This window comes from Sciurus carolinensis, chromosome 11, assembly GCF_902686445.1.
Source record: "Sciurus carolinensis chromosome 11, mSciCar1.2, whole genome shotgun sequence".
Lineage (NCBI taxonomy): Eukaryota > Metazoa > Chordata > Mammalia > Rodentia > Sciuridae > Sciurus > Sciurus carolinensis.
Window position 1 is genome coordinate 25,970,604 of NC_062223.1, and position 16,635 is coordinate 25,987,238.

Genomic DNA, 16,635 nt, shown 5'->3' on the forward strand with positions numbered 1-16,635 from the left:
CAAAGAACTCAAAAAACTTAATACCAAAGAACCAAATGACCTGATCAATAAAAGGGCAAAGGTACTGAACATGCACTTCTCAGAAGAAAGAATGCAAATGGTCAACAAGTATATGAAAAAACGTTCAATATCTCTAGAAATTAGAGAAATGCAAATTAAAACCATACTGAGATTTCATCTCACTTCAGTCAGAATGACAATTATCAATAATACAAGTAATGATAAAGGTTGGTGAGGATGTGGGGAAAAGGTACACTCATACAGTGTTGATGGAACTGCAATTGGGTGCAACCACTATGGAAAGCAGTTTGGAGATTACTCAGAAAACTTGGAATGTAAACACCCTTTGACCCCACCTACCCCACTCCTCTGTATGTACCCAAAGGATTTGAAATCAGCATACTACAGTGATGCAGCCACATCAATGTTTAGAGCATCTCAAGTGAAAATAACTAAGAATAGCTATGGAACCAACCTAGGTGCCCTTCAACTGATTGATGGATAAAGAATATGTGTTATATATACACAATGGAATATTAATCAGCCTTCAAAAAGAATGACTTTATGACTTTTGCTGGTAAATGGATGGATCTGGAGATCATTATACTAAGTGAAATAAGCCAATGACAAAAACCCAAAGGCTGAATATTTTCTCTGATTTGTGGATGCAAACACACAATAAGGGGTAGGCAAGGGGGCAGTAGAAGTTCAGTGGATTAGACAAAGGGGAATGAAGGCAAGGGAGGACGGATGGGCATAGAAAGACAGTGGACTGTATGGGACATAAATTTCCTATGTTCATGTATGAATACACAACCAGTACAACTCCACATCATGCACAACCACAAGAACGGGATCCTAATTAGAACAAATTATACTCCATGTATGTATAACATGTCAAAACACACTTTATTGTCATGTATATTTAAAAAGAACAAATTTTTTTAAAAAACTGAAAATTAAAGAACTTTTACTTACTATCAAGTTTGGATCCGTGATATTCCATGTGACCATTTATTTTTTTTAGTAGACTGGGGTTGCTCATCAGTATTCATAAAAATCTACAACAAAAGAAACACATGTTCGAATCCATCTTACCTATAAATCCAAGATCTCACTATAAAATTCTTTTAAAAATATGTAAATAAGGAAGTCACAGATTGTACCCAGGTCTCTGAGTGGGTTTGGGAGTGCAGAGCTCAGCCCATCACAGGTCATCTGATTTGCAGAGAACCATGCTTGGAGGTAGCATGCTCACTGAGCCACTGCTGGCTGCTTTGCACGTTTATCCATTTTTGCTTAAGCATAGTATTTCTTTTCCTCAGTTAGTGATTTGGAAATAATTTCTAACAGAGGCTTTATAAATAAAACTGAGTTCATGAACTGGGTTTATTTTGCTCTAAGGAATTTCAAGATCCTGTGAATATGAGGCAGAAGCAACCCAGCTCAGAAAATGAAGTTTTAAAGTCAGCTTCATTAGACTTCCAAAGAAATTGATGTTTTGGAACCCAGACCCTAACCATTGGAGGACATCTTTCTCCAACTCAACTCAGTAAACCTTTGCCAGATGAAGTGACCAGTTGAGGTGTATTGTACAAGCCAGTTGTTCTGGGATCTAATATGAGAGTTACAAATTAGTAACACATGAAAGTTGCCTGAAGTCAGGGATTCCAGGCAAGCCTAGGCTTAGCTTGAAGATAACTCCCTTTGTTCCTCCAAGTCTGGATTCAACTGGATTGGAAACTCAGAACCAAACCACATTGGCAATCTGTGCCTGATGTGATCTTCCTGGATCAGGAATCCTCTGGGATTATCAACACAACCATATGTGGATTATGGGAAATAGTTACTGCTCTTATGTACAGGCAGGTGTTAGGGGTACTCTGGCCCTTCAGCTCCCAGAGGATCAGAACAAGCAGCTTCAGTCAGGTTGGCAGCCAAATCAATCTACCTGTTTTCTCTCTTGTGACCATGACCTCTGTGCCCAAAGGGTGGTGTGGGGAGAACAGCCAGCTCTGCCAGGTTAGCAGCCTCTCTATGGCTGTGTTTACAAAATGATCAAGGAGCCTGAGACCTAAGACACAGTCGATTCTAGTCCTGGGGATGTGGGTGCATCAGCCATTCATCAGCCACTGTGAAACAGCCCTAACAATACTTATCTCAAAGTTGTAGGGAAGATCAACAGGATAACAAATGAGGCGAGCAAAGCCCGTGCAGAATTGCCATTTTATTATTAATTTCCTGAAAAGAGACACATGTAGGCTATAGCAACTGTTCATTATTGTCAAAGATCAGAATTATGCTTAAGATTATGAGCTTTTCTGACCCTTCTACTTTCTAAGTATGTGGATTTGGTTCTTTGGTTGCTTTTACAAAGATTAATGAGTGCATATGAACATTACACATAAGTTGTTTATTTTTGACATTTTCCTACATGCATATAATATACTTTGATTGTATCCACCTTCCCTATAACCTTCTCTTAATTCCCTCCCCCTGGTGCCTTTCTGTTCCCTAATAGTCTCTGATCTACTTCACATTGTCCCCACCCCCACCATCCCTGGATTCCACATATGAGAAAACATGTGATATTTGTATTTCTGTGTATGGCTTAGTTGCTTATCATGAGGATCTTTAGTTCCATCTATTTTCCAGCAAATGACACAATTTCACACTTCTTTCTCACTGAATAATACTCCATTGATCTGCTGATGGCTATCTAGACTGATTCCGTAGCTTAGTCATTTTGAATAACCCTGTGCTGACTTTAACTCCTTTAGATAAATACCAGGGAGAGTATGCTGAATTTGTATGGTAGATCTATTTTAATTTTCTTGGGAAATCACAGCTTTCCATAATGGTTTTACTAATTTATAATAACACCAATCACCCTGGGGTTCAAACCCAGGGGTGTTTAACCATGGAGACACATCCCCAGCTCTTTTTATTTTTTTTAATGTTGAAACTTTATTACAAAATTATAAAGCAGAACTCTGTAACAAAAAATACACATTTGGGTTTGCTTTAACACCCAAGTGAGTCTGAGAACCTTAATATAAGCCACTTGAAGTAACACATTCACATCCAAGAGATTTCAACAAATTTATACAATATATATTTAGCACTAATTCCTGTACAGCTTATTCTTATTAGTTTGGATCCAACTATTCCAACGTGTTATGAACCAGTCAGCTGTCCATCTTTTAAAACAAGTCTTCACTGAAATCTCAGCAGTCAAAGTAAAAGCCACGGAATAACTGGAGGAATTAGACATTGCTGTGATAATTAAGACCAAGGATTCATGAGGGACAAGAGGGAAGACTTGAGAATAAAACATTGGCTCTTCTACTTGGGTTAAATATGAATTGGAATGGGATCTTGGAATTCCCAACTTTTATCTGGTGTAATAATAAAGACAATACAAAAGCAAATGGGTTGTTTGACATCATTTTCCCCCACTGAAGACCTTTACCAAAAGGTAAGAGATTTAAAGGCAAATTCTTATCTTTGAAACTGAGTAAGTGACATCAGTTCTAATTCTAACTGAGGTCACTAACCAGCAATCAGTACATTATTTTCAGTTCCTATCTAGGAGGAAATTGGGAGGTAGGGGAGTTGAGGGCTCAGCAGAGAAAGGAGGGAGAGCCTTGAAGTTATTGCTAGATCTTAACTGAGTTGCATACACACAGACCTGTTTCACAGTGGAATTAAGGAAGATGATCAATGACCCTTGGTTAAAATGGTGAGCATTATAAACTACAGTACTTACTATTCAGCAGAAAGGTGGAAGGCAGAGTCTTGACAGGAAAATCTGATCCCATCTATGGCCCAGATTATTCCGACTTGGTGTAATGTTAAGTCAAGTGGCCCAGGGTTCCACTGCCAACTACTTTATGAAATTATTTAATTCCTCATAAGGTGTTTAGTGGTTGATGACAGAGGGAAAACCTTACTAATATAATAGGTCCCCTTAGAAGTTTCCCTTTGCCTTCTGGAGTTATGGCTGATTGGTTCTAGTCTCAGACCTCGACTACACCATGTTGGGAGAGGGGGAATTCTGCCAAGGCCTTCAGGTATTCCACAGATTTACCTAATTCAGCTGTTGGTAATGGGCACACACAGTTCTAATAGTATGTGTGTTTTATCTCTATTGAACTGCTCCAGCAAACAAGCTCTTCAGCTCATCCAGGGGTGTAAAAACCCTACCTCAAAAACATCACCTACTCATTATGTGGTCCTTCATAAAGGGCCCAGAGAATGCTACCTCTTGCCTGCTCCCAAATATATAGAATGAGAAGGAAAGCAGAGACTTCCAGCTGTTTAGTTAGATGCTCTTATATGTATGTTTTCCAGGAACTTCATGAGAAGAATGGCTAGAGGAGAACAAGGCTCTTTGCCTAAGCCTCTTATGCCTTGGGTGAGACCAAGTTTAAAACCTCAGTGGGAAAGAGAGAGACTTCATTAAAGTAGTTAGGACTCCTGCCTATAGGAAAAGGAGAATCAGAAGCCAAAGTTAAGAAGAAAGCCACTGCCTCCACCAAATGCTTCCCCCTTCCTCACAATCTGAAGTTCAAGGATAGTGCAAAGTCAAGCCTAAAAAGAAGAAGCAGCAGAGTATTCATTCACTATCCCTTGCACACACAGACTAGACTTCCCAGCTATTGAGTCAGATGTTTTGTTAGATCCCTGGGTCAGGTCAGGAGATTGATGGCTCCCAATCCCAACACTTAAGGAAGTGACTTCACAACCTTGAAATTTTTCTATAGAATTTTCTTACCAGAGATAAGTTTACTGATCCAAATTCTGTCCTAAGGACCATTGCTGGTCTTAACCACATGAACTAACACATTTTTGGTCCAAAGAAACAAATGGATTTTAGGCAGTATAGCAAGAAAGCACAAAAAGCTAGAGAGAGCCGAGGTTTAAATTCAAATGTGCTGGGTTCAAAGAAGGGAACCATTTCTAGGAGGACTTCTGACTGATTAAACAGAGGCAAGCATTTTCAGGGGATGAGTGGGATACAGGAGGAAGGGTGAAAATGTGTCTAGGTTCTCAGAGGAAGGAAGACATGGTCCAAGTGCTGGAAAGTCCTCTGTTGATCAGTTACTGCCATCAACCCAAGATAACTGATACAGGTACTCACCCATGTGATTTGTACCAGTTCCCACTGGCTTTGGGTGCTCTGCCAGCCAAGAGGTGCACCCCTATGGCAAGACAGGCATGCCAAGGGATGACATGGCATCTTTGCTTGCCCTAGTCTTGGGAACATGAACACTACAAAATTTCCTGTTAGCCTGCCCCTTTGCAAGCTGACCAACCCTGAGCCCAGATGCCCTGGGTTATCTCCCCGTAAGGCACTGAAGAAACTGGTACGGCCCTTAGGACCGGAAGACGTGAACAGCTCAGATCACATACTGCCAGCAGATGGGACATTCATTCATATGCTTGCCACACTTGTTACAGGTTACCATGTGGCCACACTCCAGCAGAACACAGTCAATGGGTGAGTTCATGCAGATCTTACACAGGTTCTCCTCCAGTGCAGGTGGCATTGCTCCCCCGTTTTGGTCCTCAGCGCCACACATCAGGTGCTGGAGTCCTTTCTGATCCTTGTACAGCTGTGTCACTTGCTTCATCACCTCCCACTTCTCACAACAGCCCTTGCAGTTGACAAAGTTGCGAGCCAGGATCTCTTTCAGCTGCTGCACCTCAAGCCTTCAATGTCCTCCAGGTGGGTCAGGTCAGACAGAGAGGCCCTCCGGCCTGGGACAAAGCTATCCTCAGAGTCAATGGACTGGGTCTCATCCTTGGTAGGTGCTCTGGCTGTGCTCTCCAGGTAGACAGGATCCTCTTGGCCCTGAGACACATGGTCATTGTCCTGTTGGTTTTCCTGAGCAGGAGGAACAGAGGTGGCTTGTGCAGGTGAAGAAGGGAGGCTGGGTGAGGTAGGAGGTACTGTGCTGGCATGAGGCTGGGTCAGGAAGGCCTGCTGCTCGGGAAGGTCCTGGGACAAGGTGGGGGCACCAGTCCTGTCCTCCTCAGAGATTACAGGCTGCTGACCAAGCACCAAGAATACCAGTTCTTCTTTCTCCTGGCACATTTCAGTAGAGATGTCATGGAGGCTGAGGTAGTCCCTCAGGTCCTTCACCTTCATCTTCATGAGCTCCTCCCGCTGAAAGGCTGTGGCTCAGAACCATTGGCAGAGAAGGCAAAGGCCGGGCCCATTCCCCTCTTGGCTTGAACAGGTCATGCAGAAATTTTTCTTACAGTCCAAACAGGTCTGCTTCCTGTCTGTGTTTGCGAAGTTGGCTCCACAGGCCTTGCAGCTTGGTTCCAAGCCTGTTGGGGAAGGGAAGGAGCTGTACTCAGGGTTGGAAGAGGATTGTGTTCTGGCTCCAGGAGCTGGTGGGACCTCCTCAGGCTGTCCATCCAGGCAGAACCAGTTGCAGCAGGTTGCCCATAGGATAAAATCTCCAAACTCCAAGTCTCTCTCCTTCAGCCACCTCCTTCATCCAAGCAGCCCGTGGGGCTCCTCAAAGGAGGACGAGGAGCAGCTGCCATCCTCTCGCCAGACCCCAGCCCGGCCAGCATCCCGCGGACACCAGCACTGCCACCGCTGTCTCCTCACCTCTATTTTTATTTTGAGACAGGGCCTCACTAAGTTGCTTAAGGTCTCACGAAGTTTCTGTGGCTGCCTTTGAACTGGGGACCCTCCTGCCTTAACCTTCAGAATAGCTGGGATTCAGGCATGTGCCACTGTGAAAGTCTGGAAAAATGTATGACATGCAAACAGAAACCAAATAGATCAGAAGTGATTATACTTTAATATCAGATAAATTAAACTTCAAGACATAAGTTGTTATTACAGAGCAAGAATTACATTTTATAATGAGGTAGGGGTCAATTTATCAGGATATAATTGACATACACATGGCCCTAAAATACATGAAGCAAAACCTGATCAAGAAAAAGGAAAATTGGTGATTAGGAGAGAATAATTGTAGACTTCAATATCACAATTTTAATAATGGGTTGACAGACAGAAGTTCAACAAGTTACACCCTTAAACAAGATGAAGACTTAAAAGGATTGGTCAAACTGAGTATGTTCTCCAGAATACATTATTACATTTAACACTGAAAGAAAAGATGCCAAGAAAAAATAGAAAACTATTCAATAGAGTTGCTCTCTTTAGTGAAAAAATAAATAAATTCAGTTGGGCATGGTGGTACACACCTGTAATCCCAGGGGCTCCAGAGGCTGAGACAGCAGGATCTTGAGTTCAAAGACATCCTCTGCAACATCAAGGTGCTAAGCAACTCAGTGAGACCCTGTCTCTAACTAAAATACAAAATAGGGCTGGAGATGTGGCTGAGTGGTTGAATGACCCTGAGTTCAATCCCCAATACCCAAAAAATAAATAAATAAATGAAAATAAAAATCATAGCAGGAGGAAATTTGGGGAATTCATAAATATGTGGAAATTAAACATTACATTCCTAAATAATCAATGGGGGTTAGAAGGGAAATAAAAAAATACCTTGATATGACTGAAAATATATACATGACATACCATAACCTAGGCAATGCATCTAAAGCAGTTCTTGGTGGGAAATTTATACTTGCTAATGTCTATATGAAAAATGAGAAAGATCTCAAATCAGTCAACTTTCCTTTTCACTTTAGACACTGGAAAAAGACCAAACAAAACCCATAGCAAGCAGATAAGGGAAAGAACAAAGATTAGGAAAGGAACACAGGAGTTAGAGAATAGAACAGAGAAACAAGAAACCAAAAGTTGATCCTTTGAAAAGATGGAAATGGTGACGAACCACTCTCCTATTCCTAGGTATTTATCCAAAAGAACTCAAATCCGAGTACAATAGTGATACAGCAACGTCAATGTTATAGCAGTGTAATTCATAGTAGCCAAGTTATGGAACCAACCCAGAAACCCATCAAAGGATGAGTGAATAAAGAAAACGTGGTGTATGTACATAGTGGAGTTTTACTTAACCATAATGAAGACTGAAATTATGACATTTGCTGTTAAATGAATGGAACTGGAGAACATGATGCTATGTGAAATAAACCAGACTCAAAAAGTCAAGGGTCAAATGCTTTCTCTATATGTGGAAGCTAGACCAAAATAAGCGGGGTAAGTGGGTGGAGGGTCCCATGAACAAATAAGGGAGATTATCAGAATAGAAGAAGGTGATAGAAGGGGAGAGAGAAGGGACAGAAAAAGGGAGAAACTACAAAGTGAAATTGATCAAGTATGGTATGAAATGTATGAATATACCCCAATGAATTTCACCTATATATATATACAGTTAAAGGAACAATGAATGACTGGCAGGAAGACCAGTAGAGTAGAGGAAGGTGAACAGGCGCAGGGGAAAGACTGAAATTAAAAAAAAAAAAAATTTCTATGGTTATTTTTACAAAACATTTAAAAAAGAAAGAACCACATCTTCACAAACATTTCTGAAAATAGAATAATCAGTCCTTCCCAATTTATTCTGTGAAACCAGTATTGTTCTGATATCAAAACCAAAGATATCACATGAAAACTACAACTATCTCTTGAATACAGATTCAAAAATTTACTACAAAAGCCTAGCAAATTGTATCCAATAGCTTACAAAAAGTATTATACAGCAAGACCAAGATGAGTCTGTGTTGGGGGCTGTGCCATGCTCACATCGGCAGTGAGGAGGTTAATTAACATAAGCACACTCAGGTGATTTATCACTAGCCATATTCAGTTAAGTCCAGTGCACAACGCATGCACAGGTGTTCCCCAGTGGGCCTGCTCGTTCCTGCTCATTTTTAACCCTTGCCTAATAGGGCAGCTGGCTCCTCGCCTGATTGCAACTGGCGTGGCCCTGCCCTCCACCTCCTGGAGGGAATATAAGCAGGCAGTGGGCAGGGGCGCGACAGTAAGAGCAGCAGCTAGCATAAAGAAGCGGAGTAGAAGCCACTAGCAGAAAGGAAGAAGAAAAGGCAGCAAGCAGATAGAAGCAGCTCGCAGAGAGAAGCAGCAGGCAGCAGGGGAAGGCAGATCGCAGAGCGGAGGATTGAGAACACACCTCTAGATCACAGATAGGTAGATCGCAGTACGTGGGACGCATCACTAAGAAGCACCTCAGATAGACGCACCCTTAGTTCACAGGATGCAGGACGCACCTTAAGAAGAAGAAGCAGAACTAAGAAGAAATAGATCTCTGATAAGCGTAGAAGTCTCTCTTTCTCTAAAACTTTCTCTCTAAGCAAAGTTTCTCTTCCTCTAAGCAAATTCTCTCTTCCTCTAAGCAAAGTCTCTCTTCCTGATAAGCAAAGTTTCTCTTCCTCTAAGCAAAGTCTATCTTTCTCTCAAAGTCTCTCTTCCTCTATAAATTAGTGAATATAGGAAAAATAGTTTATTTCCAGGCCCCTCCGATAAATACCTGCGCAATTGTTGCTGCGGGCGGCAACAAGTCTGTGCTGGGAATGAGGGTTGTTTCTGAATATGAAAATCGGTTGATGCAATGCATCATTTTCATAGAATAAAGGACACAGTTCCCTCTAATGATAGTAGCTATTGTTACTGGTTCTCCTGGTTCTCCATTCACTGCCTCGCTATATGTTTAAATATGTAGCATCTGTTTCAACTTTTATGATATGTGAGTTGAATAACACCCTGTCCTCCAAGCTACGGAGTAATTGCTATCATATGTGTTTGCAAGATGTCAGAAAATATTTGGCTGTGGCGATCTCCACTGTCCTGGGGAAATTACACATGAAAAAAATCTTTTGCATAGGTGAGGTTTCTACTGAACAGCTGGTGGAATTCCTAATCTTCTCAACTTGTCAATGGAAAGCCATAAAATTCAAGATAGACTTTGTTCCTATGCTAGAAAAGTTGACACCAGGATATTAGCCTCCTTCGGTTTTCAACTCTACATATCACTCTGTCTGGAAAGAATATCAAATTTACGGTTCATTCCTATGGGCAAAATATGTCCCAAGGTGAATACCTGTTGAGAGATTGACTCAGTATCTCAACCGCCTCCATGACCTAGGAAATTTCCTCAGGGAGGCCACCCGAGTGAAACCCCATGTTGCTATTCACATGGCATTGAGAGTCCTTCATGTCCCAGTTCATGATACTCAAGGGCTTATGGAGAAGTGTTTCATCACACAGACCAGAAATGCAGGCTGGTAGCTCAGGGAAAGATCTAATCAGGTGAAGATGTGTTATTTATAGATAAATACTCCTAAATATATATTTCTAAGGTAAAATCTTTAAAAAACAGAGATAATTAATTCCTCAGAGGGTGAAGCCTTAGTTAGAAGGATGCATCCCTTAATAAAGTTCTCAGGATCCTCCCTACACCCTGCAGTTCCAGAGAAGTCATTTTCTTATCTTAAGGGTGCAATAATTGATACAAATATGTGTGCTTCTTATTCTCTAACTATAGATCTAAGTACAGGAGAAGAAGACTTCAGTAACCAAGGACTTCAAGTTTCCTCTCCCTTCCTTCCTTCTTCCTTTCCTTCCTTCCTCTCACTTTTTGACATCAGTTCCAAAGTTACTGGAGCTTTGAGAATAGTTGCTGAATCCATTAGAAAAAATATGTGTCATCTTGATCTTTTCTGCTTCCAGTAAGATTGTCTAATCAATAAGAATTTGAAAAAATGTACCTGACATAAAATACTGTTTTAATAGCTACATATAATGATAACTTTGTGTTTCTGAATATATTGGGCATTCTTCTCAACTACAGAGGCAATCACAGTAAGTTATCTTGAATTGATTATTTTTAATCCAGTTTTATGTATTTCCATTTTCCTCCAAGGTGTTTGTAATTAAAATAATTGAAGACTTACTTTCTGATATTTGATGAGGGATAACTGTTAGATGTTTTAGAATATTTTGCAGAAGTATCTGTTCTCATAAACTGTAGATGTGGGTATATCTACAATTTATCAGTGTATAATTTATTGAACTTGGAGCTAATTTCTAGGCTTCTGAGTGTGGAGATGGTTCAGTAGCTGGTTGGGTTACTGGGGGTTTCCTCCAAGAGTAGGGCATAGGAGATGGTGGTTTGAATAGTCAGATTACTTTATGTGAAGTCAGTCACTCATTTCCTTGAAACAATGCTCTGATTTTCCCAGGGATGAAACAGAGGGAAAAGTTTACCTTGTATTTTGGGGGACAGATATGATGAGATACAACTGAGAACAAAAAAAAGGTAAATTGGAGGTAGAGCTGAGGTAGGGGATGTGACTTTCATTCTAGTCAAGACAGATTAGCATGGGAGGAAGAGGAACAGCATCTGAACCCTATTTTTTCAAAGGAATCCTTTAACTCCAAAATTGAGATCCAAAAGGCAAATGCATTAAAATAGAGATTCTACCAGAAAAAAAGTGTACCTTGTGTTGTGATTGGAAATCTGATTAAAGTCCAATCTAGGGACACTTTTAATTATGACCTTATCAAACTTTCTCAGATATTCTTCTAACCCAGCAAGAGCTTGTTTCTGTTTCAGTGGATCTGAATCAATTTCTGCATCTTTGAACCCAGGTCTGGCCCTCATTCTTAGAGAGTCAATACAGGTATTGCTAAATATGAATTGAAAGTTAATTCTCATCTTAAGGTTATTTTTCCTTGCATATACTCATCTCATGGCATGCTATGGAAGGCAAGATATTGTGGTGGGATAAATTTGATTGTGTTAGGCATTAATAGACCTGGGTTCTTCTTGTCCTCTGCCACCAATCTATTAACTGTGTTTCCTAGGACTTGACCTGTCTGGTATCAGTTTACTCACCCTTAAAGCATGATTAATTGATCAAATGTAAGTATCTGAGGCTTCTAATGTAACCTATTCTAGGACCTTGTCCAATGGAAACTTGAAAAAATTAACTTCTGACAAAATGACTACTTGGATTTCTGGTGGCTACAGGTGATAGCTTTAGGAATTAGTGCAAACTCTGACACAGCTGATCCATCGAGGTAAACTGGACTTGTTAGAGGCACAGAGTGGAGTGCTAAAGATATTGACGGACAGTCTGTATTTGAATACAACTCCTATGCTTTTTATCAGTATGACTTTGGATAAATCATTTACATTCTTCTAACCAGTTTCCTTTTCTTGTGTACCAATCTCACAGCATTGTCCTGAGGAGTAGGTTAAAAAATACACATAAGTCATTTAGTAGAGTGCTGAGAAAATGACAAACATTCAATAAAAATTCTTAAATAGGAAACATATGGTGGGAAAATAGGTCTCTGAATGCTACTAACATGGGATAAAGCAGAGTTACAATGAAAGTTTCTGTTTAGGATCTTGTTGGTCAATTATGGTCTAAGAACCATTTATGGAAAGTAAGACTTTTTTATGCTTTTCTGCAAAAATATAAGTATTAGAAGATTTAAGCATTAATGGGTACACTACCGGATTTGGAAGTAGGTGAGAAAAATAATCTGATGATGCTAATTAACACCAAGGACATCAATTTTAAGGTAAAACTGAGTTTCTTGGTTTGTACATTTGTGTCTGTTCTGTGGAATGTGGAAAAAAAGGAGGAAGATGAAACTTGTAAAAGCAAGCAGTTCTTCAAAATATTCAGACCATTTCAAGATTTATAAGGAACTAATGAATAAGTAAATAATGCAGATGAATAAGTCAAGTTTAGGGTTTTCTGTCTGGTCTTGATTGTGAAATTTGCCCTTTGGTGCAGACCTTAAGGAAGTTACAGAAATGTTCTAGTCAGCCATTGGCTTTCCCAAGGGCTGTCTTCTCTAGAGGAGAGTTGGCAATTACAGGTTCACTCCATTGTATTCTCAAGGGCTCCAGGGCCCTGGAAGGACTCTCTGGTACATTGGATTATCCAGAAGGGAAGCCACAGCCCTGGGCTTGGCTCTCCAAGGCCAGCTTCTTAATGAAGCATTTGTGGAATCATGTGGACTAGGTTTCTTTTCCTTATACCTCATTAGTTCTGTATCATGCCCACATGGAGTGGGGACAGTGCATCTCACCCTTCACAACCTTGGTGTTTTTAGAACATATAAAGTTAAAAGGGAAAAAAGAAAAGGAATCAGAGGTCCAGGAAAAAGTGAGAATTAATAATGGCAAAATTTATCTTTAAATGCTATCTCAAAGTTTGAGTGACATGTGCATTCTGCATCAAGTAAATTAAAATAGACTATGCAAAAAATAGGATTTTGGCTGATTATTCAGATTTGACTTATTGACTACACATGTAAATTATTGACTAATTGTGTAAGTTAGAACCAGAGTTCAATAGTCTGGCTGGTAGAATAAAAATGATATTTATATCATTGTGGGCAGCCTGATCTTCTGAACTTCTTTGAGCAGTTAATGCTGATTCAGGCCCACATCCTGTTTATTTGGTGAACTGGTAACAACTATTTAATGAACACATTACCGTATTACTTTAATTATATTCATATAGTATTTTCTGGATTTCCATGATGAGCAAATTTACAATTCCTGCTGTTATTTATTTCATATATTCTACTCAGTTTTAAAAATCATGATCTTAAATACAGTCCTCCAGGAAAACATATGGAAATATTATTTATTTTCTGATCATAAAATTAATAATGCAAATGTAGAAATCTGGAAAATGTTAAAAAAAAGGAAAAGGTCACCCATAAACTCACACCTAAAGTAAATGTCCTAAATAGGTTAATAAATTTACTTATCAATTTTTGCTATACATACATTTAATGACTGCATAATATTGGAATATTTCTATTTTATTTTTATTAATATGTTATAATTACACATATTAATGTGATATTTCAACACATACATCCATTAAGCACTGGTCAAACCAGAGTAATTTGCAGTTCCTTTCTGGCTCACTTCTTTGTGTTTGTCACCTTTGAGCTTCTCCAGTCTGGATACTTATAAAATATGCAGCAGGTTATCATGAACTCTAGTCTCTGTACTGTGCTGGGGAACATGGAAACCTATTCCTTCTCTCATTTTAGGTGCATTTTGTTACTGGTGATCCAAACTCCCTTTGGCCTCCCTTCCCATCTTCCCACTCTCTAGTACTCCCTCCCTGTTCCACATTCAGATTGCCCTTTTTTCACTTACACATAGGAGATCTGACTTAACATTAGGTCCTCCAGTTCTAGTCACATAATAATGTATAATTATAGCATATTAAAGGAAACACTTTGACAAGGATGTGAACAAAAGAGAATTGTTACATGTTAGCATAGGTGAAAAAAACCTACATAGAATCTATGTGAAAACTTTGAATTTTATTCTTAAAATACATACATAAAACCTACACTCTTCAAGTACTAATTCCATAACTATTATCACTAACTTTTAACCTGTCATATGTTTACATAATTATAATTAGGGCATACAGACTATTCTCTGGTTTTAATTCACATTATTTCATATATACATTTAAAAGTCAGTTAGTTTAATATTATCACTTCTAGTGACCACTTTAGTCCATCGTGCTAATATTTGAGTGAGGTTTTTCAATTGCTCCCCTGGCCCTAGAAAATGAAATCACTTTGTTCTGGGTGTCCTTTGTCTTATAATAATATTTTTGAGGTCAGGAAAAAAATAGACTGAGAGAGTCATCTAAGAGAAGTTTTGAAGTTTCAATTTCTATAGTTTTGTGAAATGGTAGAGTACTGAAAAGACAGAATTTTGAACTATTATTCTTTCATGGTTCCTTTTTCCTTTTTTTTCTAAAGGTAAAATATTCCTTGCTGGAGTTTTTATCACCTATACCACTTAAATGGAGAATAAAAGGAATGTAACTGAATTCATTTTAATAGGTCTTACACAGAACCTCAAAATGCAGAAAGTAGTATTTGTGATATTTTTGGTTCTGTACATGATAACACTCTTAGGCAGCCTATTCATTGTACTCATTGTGGTTACCATTGTCAGTAGCCAGGCTCTGAGTTCCCCCATGTACTTTTTCCTGAGCCACCTGTCCTTTATAGACACAATTTATTCTTCTTCTTCAGCTCCTAAGCTGATAATGGACTCCCTTCACCAGAAGAAAGCCATTTCCTTTAATGGATGTATGGCTCAAGTCAATGCAGAACATATTTTTGGTGAGATCATCCTGCTGACGGTGATGGCCTATGACAGCTATGTTGCCATCTGCAAACCTCTACACTACAAGACCATCATGAGCCACAAGCTATGCATTCTCCTGGTGTGAGTGACCTGGACCGGGGGATTTCTCCACGCAACCATTCAGATCCTCTTTACAGTCTGGCTGCCCTTCTGTGGCCCTAAAACCATTGATCATTTTATGTGTGACATATACCCTTTGCTGAAACTTGTCTGTACGGACACTCATACCCTTGGGATCTTTGTTGCTGCCAACAGTGGGTTCATCTGCCTATTTAACTTTCTCCTCTTGATGGTATCCTATGTGATCATCTTGTGCTCCCTAAAGAACCATAGCTTGGAAGGGAGGCGCAAAACCCTGTCCACCTGTGTGTCACACATCACAGTAGTCGTCTTATTCTTTGTGCCCTGCATATTTGTCTATCTCCGCCCAGTGACCACTCTGCCAATTGATAAAGCTGTTGCCGTGTTTTATACTATGGTAGCCCCTATGTTAAACCCTTTAATCTACACCCTCAGAAATGCTGAGGTCAAAAATGCAATAAGGAAGCTCTGGGGAAAAAAAGTAACTTCAGGTAACAATTAAACAGAACCATTGAACATTACATATCACAGGTGAAGATGTCAGCTCTAATGAGTAATTGGATCAGACTTGTAGGTGGTCACTCAGGCATAAAGTTAAAGCCTTGGGCTGTAATCCAGACTTACTGTCCCCTATCCATACTTTTGCCACAAGTTATTTCTGAATCAATAAATATTCATAAATGAACTGGAAATCTGAAATGCCTCTAGAAGCTAAACTATGAATCTAGAATATTTGGATTGACATTAAAATAATCTTTTTTAACATTGTTATGTTGGTTTCTACCAATAATTGAAGATACATATTTTCTGATATTCTTTTACTTTGGACTCTGGCCTCCACGTAGATTCTTTATTTTGTGCATTTTGTTGTTCATTAAACATTGATTGTATAATAAAAGGAGACATTATTTATTTGTTTCTAAAATGCTGGCATTGTCTTCCATCTTGTATAAGTTGAGGTCCAATCAGGAGACAGATCACACAGCTTTCTGATTTGAATAGGGCAAGTTTACATAAATTTATTAATTATCATGAGATTAATGATAAAGGAATAAATAATGCCCTGAGGCTGAAAGATGAAGGTCTAGGAAGTATTTACATTTTGAGGGTCAGTTCCTCTCACAGGCTGGGCTTCCAATACTTTGGGAAGGTATATTTGTTGTCCAATTAAGGTGGAGAAGTTCATTGTGTTCCATTTGGGACAGAACTAGTTCACAGTATCTGGGTAGAAGCTGGTTCACAAGAAACTTGTCTGGTATTGGCAACCTGGGAGCCTCCCATTGAGATGATGGGGAAACTGAGGCTGGAAATCAAGGAACTGTGGTCTGGACCAGCAAGCAATTTGGGTGCAGCTGGACCAAACCTGGCAGAAGACATCCCACTACAGTGAGCATAAGCAGAGTTGAGAAAGTGATTGATG

General features: G+C 39.5%; 2 pseudogenes; one reads left to right on the forward strand and one right to left on the reverse strand.

Annotated features, from left to right (window-relative positions):
- Positions 1-5,378: 5,378 nt before the first annotated feature.
- Positions 5,379-11,582, reverse strand: LOC124959282 (E3 ubiquitin-protein ligase rififylin-like; annotated as a pseudogene).
- Positions 11,583-14,784: 3,202 nt separating this feature from the next.
- LOC124960558 (olfactory receptor 4C12-like) lies at positions 14,785-15,717 on the forward strand (annotated as a pseudogene).
- Positions 15,718-16,635: the final 918 nt, after the last annotated feature.